This window comes from Phaethon aethereus, assembly GCF_964289735.1.
Source record: "Phaethon aethereus genome assembly, chromosome: 15".
NCBI classification, from domain to species: domain Eukaryota; kingdom Metazoa; phylum Chordata; class Aves; order Phaethontiformes; family Phaethontidae; genus Phaethon; species Phaethon aethereus.
In genome coordinates, this window is record NC_138591.1 from 8,997,435 (window position 1) to 9,004,979 (window position 7,545).

Here is a 7,545-nt window from a genome sequence, read left to right on the forward strand (position 1 = left end):
AGCTTCTGCTTCTTAAGTTTGCTAAAACATTGACAGAAGCAACACACAAACCCTAAGTCTTCAAGGAAAACTGTGGTATAATTCTGCTTTAATTTGTTTGATTTATACCTGAAGTATTATCTTACTTGTCTGGCAAGCACAGTACTTCTATGTGAGGACTTCTTTTGCATTAATATTGACGGAACAATTTTTTAAAATCCTGTGTTTAATTGTTAAATCGCAGTTAATACTCCACACTTCCTGGAGCAACAATATTGGCATCTGATGACAAAGTGAATTCTTAATGTGTTCTTAATGACAACAGTGTAGATGAGTCATTTTTAGACTGATTTGATAATATTTGGATAGGAGTCAATTTATTATTTTACAATGCCTGTATTGGGACTATTTGCCTGTTGAAACTGTTGTGACTTAAAGGGAGTTTTATTAACACTGATTGAAACTTTTTTGGTTATTGATGCTACCTTTTTTAATTTTAGTATGTCAACTTTTTTACACCTTTTGGTAAAAGGGATGATTGCCAAGGCTTTCTATAGAGCTAAGTACTGGCTTAATGAATTTGATACACTTCCATTACATACCTTTTCTTTTCAGAGCTGCATTTTGAGATCATAAACCAGCTTCAATTAAACAAACCCAAACAAAAAGAAACCCGGACAGTCATCCATAGCATCTAATGCCTTTTGTGATACAAGGGTTTAAAGGTAAAGGGAAACAGATTTTCGGTGGCGAGCCTGTCACTGGATCCAGGATGGCATGCTTTGCACATCTGCTGTGCCCCAGAGGGGTTAGCAGAGGGAGGAGGAGGATCCGCCTGAATTCTGTCACTGGCTTTGCTGGTGTGCAGCCTATGCAATAGCTTGGGTCTGAGATCACAAATCACTAACAAAATGTGGGTATTGAAAACTGTTTAGAAACAAACCCATAAGCCACAGATAGCATCTCTTTTCATCTAATAAAAGGAGAGTTTGGTCTGTGCTGCTTTTGCGAGCTCTTGCTGTGAGACGTGTTAAACTGTGGAAAACAAACGCAGTTGTTCTAGATGCAGCGGAGTCTGTCCCTTTGCAGGAGAGGAGCCCCGAACTTGCTGTATTATAGATAAATATGCCCAAAGCTTTGTCCTTGCTACTACAACCTTCTAAGATACCATGGTACAAGCACTGTTTGGCAGCAAAACCGTATTCTGATTTGGTGAGCAAAGCAGGCCAAAGCACTTGTGCTTGTGTAATTGAACTTATGGCGAGACTTTTGCTGGTGCTAGTATTTAAAAAGAAAAAAAAAAAAAAAAATTCCCCAACAGAGACTGCTTTGTTAGCAAAAGTTCCAAATGGAGACTGATTTGAGAGTAAATGAAGACTGTATTTATAAGTTTGAGACTACTCATTCATTCAGCTATTAAATGCTTTGTTCTTCACTTAATTTTTTTTCCCTAAAGGAAATTTAAAATGTCCAGAGTGTGAAAACTATTGAAATGGATAGCCAGTGCATGCATGTGCACACAAAGTCATGGCAGTGGCTGCTCCTGATTTATATGCTGAACTGCAGCAGCTCTGAAGGATGAGGGAGAGAGCTCTTTAAGGAAGGTGGTTATCTTGTGGTCTGAACGCGGATTACAGTGAGGAAATCAATCTGTAGCACATCGAGGCTTCGCCGTTTTAGTGTATCAAATGTAATGCAGCTTCTTTTTAAAGATGGTGGTGGTGAATATACAGGAAGGGAAAATCTTATTTCCTGTTAGGGAAAGGACATACAATTCTCAGTGGCTGAAGTCCCGTGCCTTCAGTATGAGAGGACAGCCTTGCTCTTGTTCTGCTGCTTTCAGCCTAGCAGGAGCAACTCCACCCGTTGGGTAGAATACTTGCAAAAATAGCCAAATGATCTATCTAGCAAAGTATCATTTATTTTTAGCCTAACTTCAGTTTTTAATTACCATTTACAGAATGCAAGCCCAGACCTGTATCAGTTTTAAACTCCTGAACCAGGAGCTGAAGGTGCAACTCTTTGGCGGTGCTGAAAGTGAGAGAGCGCGTCAGACCTTCCCCTGGATTGCCCGGTGATTTTATGATCCTAAACGAGACTAGACCGTACTCTGTACTGCTGGTGTACCCGTGTGGGAGTGGGGTTTTGTACATGCTTCTGAGAAGTCTTAACAATATTGGAGCCTCTGAAAAATATGCTTGTTTAATGGTTAAACTGTGAATACCTGTGGAACAGGCCAAATACGTTCACTCTTCATTTTTACATAATTTTAATCTTTACTGTGTAGGGCACAGGACTGTAGTAGGCAGTGATGCTGATGAAATCCTTGAAACCATTGCAACTATTTATTATTTTTTTTTTAATTAGCATATGCATTAGAAAACTTGATGCATGTAGTGAATCTGCTGCAACTTGGGATGAATAACTATAGGAAGCTATATAGATAGTTTTAGTAATATACTGGAAACTGGTCTGACATCCACACTCTGTGGCATTTTATTGCCTTCCCTTATACACAAAGAAGTACAACTCCTGTAAAGTTTACTCCTGAGTGATAAAACACTGATTACCTGCACCATATTATAGTTTGCAATACCTTTAAAATTTGGCTCCCAGATCAACTGGAGGCTCATCAGCTGTGCTTATTCTTACTTGTGTGGGTGCGTTTTTGAGGTCAAAGACTATTTATTGATTCAGGTAAGGATTTGAAAGATTCCGCCCATAGCTGGCCATAAAACATGGCTGAGGAAATTAATAGCAATTGAATGCTGAATTGTGAGTTTATTTGCTGCTGGTGCTATTCTATATGGAGAATTATAGCTTTTTAATACTGTGCAATCATAATGAAAGAACCACAGGAAAAATAAATGAAGGTGTGGCAGGTGGCATGAAATCAGACAGCTGAAGCCTGTGGCAGCTCAGTCTGTCCCGGGATGAGCGCCGGCTTCCCCAGGCCGGCACGGCAGATCTGCTCATGAATCAGCCTCTGAACCACTGTAGCTTTTCAGCTGAGCACATTTAAGAGCATGAAACGAGTCCACCCTGCTCTGCTGATGAGTGAGTGACTCGGAGTTGGTCACAAATAGATGCGGCCCCTCTTCCTGAGGGCAGCGTGGCTGTCGGGTGCGAGGTTCAGAGTGCTGCGGGCAGCAGCAGCTTTGCCTCTGTGACTTTTGTTTCACTCCTTGCCTGTCTGTCAGAGCCTGAAGAACCCATGGACCCAGGACAGGTACTAACCTGTCACCTGTGGTTCCCAGATGTGGCTATGCACTGACTAGTGACCTTGGTATTTTCATGACGCTGTCAACATAAATATCTTCCTTACAGTTTTAAGTTTGTTTCCAAAAAACACCCCAGCAAAGTTAAAGAAACACCACATAGTTAATAGCCACCTAGTCATGATGTAATTTGTTGGCTGAGGTTACGTCATTCCCATTCATCGGAAAATAATAGTCATTTTGAGTTTCTGAGTCTTGCAACCTTGTGTTCTGCAGTGCGATCCTTTTTTAGAAGTTCCTCAGTAAATTGGGCACCCGGTTCTTCCCCTGAGCTCACTCTGCTCAAAATGTGTAAATGTGAATTTAGCCTTTCGTATTAAGAAGGAAGATGCTCAACCTGAAACTCAAAATTCTTCAGGGTAATGTTTCAATATACAGCAAAGCATAAATATTTTTTCAAACAAGTATTGAAAGCTAAGTGTCTGCTTAAACACTTTGTTGTGTGCAAACAAAACCACCAGTGTTAAAATCTTCTCTCTGGGCTATTGAAGATTGAATCTTTGGGTTTATGTTGTCAATTGAAGTGAAATACATGAGATTGTAAGGCAGAAGGCTGTAACTCCTTCACCATGAAGTACATAGGTATCTCTACCTCTTGTTCTTAGACTTGAATAGTTTAAGGTCACCATCCTTTTCTCCCAGGATTTTATGCCTGGATGAGTAACCGATATATATATATATTTTTTTTTTTTTTAATTGACCCAAGTTAAGTATTATCTAGTTGCCATACTTTTTGGTGTGCTGGTTTTAATTTGCATGCAGTCGACCCTTTGAAGGGGACCAAGTCAGGCTGCAAAGGAAAGTGTCAGTCCTCCCAGGTGCTAGTTTTGGAGTGCAATAGAGTGACTGACTGGAGCGACGCTGCATGTGGCTCAGGGGCTTTTGTCATCGCACATCCTCCTCCCTGGTTGGGCTACCTGTACTGACAATAAATTGAAAATGGAGCAGCTGCTCCCTGAGGGGGAGCCATCAGCTTTTTCATTTGCCCTTGAAAAAATTTAGGAACCCACCTGGTGCAGTGCCATGAGTGTATTTTTTTTCTTGATGAAAAATACTGTGTTTTGTTCCATGTTGGACTGGACCTGTAACACCCAGCAAAGATGGGGGCTGCAAAAGTGTAAAGACTACACCCATCCTTTTCCTCCCTGAGGTCAGAATCTTGCTCAGGATAAAACCCTTATGCTTGAGCAAAGCTGGAGCATTCTCAGGTGCACTGGAGATGCCACAGTGGCTTCAGTGCTCTGTTGTGGTCATTAATGCATTTAGGTGGTGTCTCTTTTTCATGCAACACGTCTGTGTCCCTTGCTTTCCACCCCAAAGAAAACTACAACGGAATTACTGTCATTGCAAATACCAAATAGATGCTATGCTGTAGCAACTGTTGCTACAAGAGTCTTCTTCCAGTTTGAGGGCTGCTTTTGGGGTGTGACCTCTTGCACTATCTGTAAGGGCACATATTTCAAGAGAAGGGGGGGCGTGTGAGACGACAGGTAAAAGGAACGTGAACGTACTAGTCCTGCTAACAGCTTGCCTTAAATCACTGATGTTACAGCGGTTCCTCGCTGCTATTGCAAACCTCAGTCTTTCTGTAGTTAGTTAGGTTTTGAAATCCAACAGGTTCTGGAGGTTATACAACTTTTTTTTTATTTTTAAAAAGCTTCTATCTTTGCATAATTGCACTCTTTAGATAAACCCTTTTTGGATAACGTGTCATTTCACACACAGACAGAAAAAAAACATCAGTCTCCAATGTTCTGCTGTGAAGTTGTTGGGTTTTTTTTCCCCTGTAACTTATATTTGGACTAAAGGTTGCCTGCTGTTGAATCAGTGTGTTTACTTGAATGCTGCCATTTTATGCAGTTACAGCTGCTGACTCGTGCTCTTCTCTCTGGGCCCAGGAGAGGGGAGATGGTGTGACCAGAGGTGGCAAACCTGCACCAAGGATCAGCGGAGCTGAAGGCTGGCTGCTGGTTTTGTATTCCCATACATATTACATATTAGGGGACTTCACAGAATACTACTTAATATTTTGAAGTTGTGACTTTTTAAGTCATGCTAAATATAGTTATCTTTAAAATACGCTTGCTTTCTTACCTGTGAAACAGTCTTTTAAAAAAGGAGGTGGGCTGGCAGGCGTGGTTGGAGGGCCTTGTGCTGTTAGTTGTCGAGTAACTCGAGATCCAAGAGACATGGATGCACTTGGCAGGATTAGGTCCTGGCCCAGCGCTACCGGGCTTTGTACTGGCTGGTCTTGAGGGCGTGAAGCAACCACAAGTCCTTACAGGCTGCATGGAGGAGCGGGCTCAGCCTGGGAGAGGTAGTTGGTGCAGCTGGACTTGTTTGTGGATCTCGGCCCAAATTTAGCCTCAAGTCACCCTTTATGGAAGGAATGCGTTTTGATAGTGTGTTTGCTCCCAGAGAAGTAACTAATTCGAACTTAAGGAAATAAATAACGAGAGCACACCTTCGTGCCGCTTTCACTAAGTCGCATGCGAATACAACTAGCTGGTCAGTCTCACTCCTCAGTAAACCAGCAAAGGTGGGTCGGATCAAATCTGCCGTTCTTCGAATCGGGAGTGGTTTTTGCCTTTTCTGACTCACCCAAGAGATAACCACGTATGATCCAATTTTCTCGCTCTGGGAAACAATGAATGTATTGCGTGTCGTGGAGCAGACCCGTGCTTCCTCTTTCAGACGGCAGTATCAGAAGCGCTGTGTAAATGTAATGCTTGAAAATGGCTGGAGTAAATTCTGTTTCATGTAGGATCTTTTTTAAAAAGGATGTGGCCAAATTTGAAACGACAATTGAGAGGAAAAGTGGGAGAAGTTCAAGATGATGCATCTTCTGAGTCCCATTTGGTTTGTAGTTTTGCAATTACTTTTCTTATATCAAATTTTGCTCACTGTTGTTGTCTGGAACAGAATGGAAACAGCATCTTACAGAATGTGCAATCTAAGGCACAATGCAAATGGGTTGTAGTAAGAAGGTTGTCTTTACTTGATAGCAATCCTGAGTGCAATGTTTTTGTCGTGTCCTTTTTGGAAGAACAGCATTAAGTGCAGTCTGCGATTTTTCTTCTCTTATAAGCAAAGTATTGGTTTGTCCATTACTGACTTCTTGTGGAATTTGTGCCAGATGTATATTAAATATTTTGGTGCTTTTTCTAATCCAAGCTGCCATTCATTTACCTGTGAGATTATTGTACTTCTGTATATTTAAATGACTGATCCCTTTAAAAAAACAAACAAAAAACAAACAAAAAAACCCCTTTAGTCACAATGTATCCTGACTTCTGTAGCTTTGTAAATGTTCCAAAGCTGCTGGGTTTCCTGTATTCCAGTAAGGTCTGAGGGGCGGGAGGGGAACAGCTACAGAAATCTAATCCACTGGAAGGGGAACTTGCCCGCTGTTCTGTGCATTACTGAACAAATGAGTAACATTTGTGGTGTTTACATAATGACACGGTGATGTTCACTTTTTTGTGCTCAAGCTTTGTACAAAATGTCTTATTTAAAGCTGAAGTCCTTTTTACATTTTCAATTAAAAGGGGACAAATTAATTATTTTTTTATGCCTATAAATAGGACTCTTGCTAGTTTTATTTGTCATCTCCAGAGCTTCTCAAGCAGGAATCCCGGATGCTTACTAAATCCTGCCTGGTCCTTGCAGGGAGGTGACCACATTGTTTTTAAGTGTGTGGAATGAGAACTAGCTGTTTTTTTTCAGCTTTGCAGTGCAAGTGTCTACGACAAGGAGACGCTGGATGTGAACAGTCTTAACTGGAGTGAATTCTTAGAGGGACGAGTGCTGAGGTCAGTCTGCCATTCACCCCCAGGGCCAGCTCAGACCTTCCACTGAGCTGCCTGGCCCTGTGGTCCCCGCTGGGCTGGGGTCAGCAGTGGGGACTGGCAGTGCTGGGCAAAGGGACCGACTCCCTTTCACATTTTGTGCTAGCACAGGCGTTGGTTTGCAACAGCTACGGCCAAAGGATGCCAGACTCCCTTGGAGTCGCTAAAATACCGTTTCAGAAGAAAAAATTGTCTGCATCCATCCTGCTTAATAGTAGATTTCATTTCAGGCATTTTGGAGGCTTTAAATTTAGATATGAATGACACTGGTGTGAGCATCTACTACCCACTCAGTAGTAGATGGATAGTGCTGCATTTGCCTTTCTCTCCCTTGCCTTTATTTTTGCCTGTTCCTCCACGCAGTAACTCCCAATGCCATGAGCTGCTCTTTGCTCAAGAGCACAGTGAAATGGACTTGGGGTTGGAAAGTAGGAGGGTGT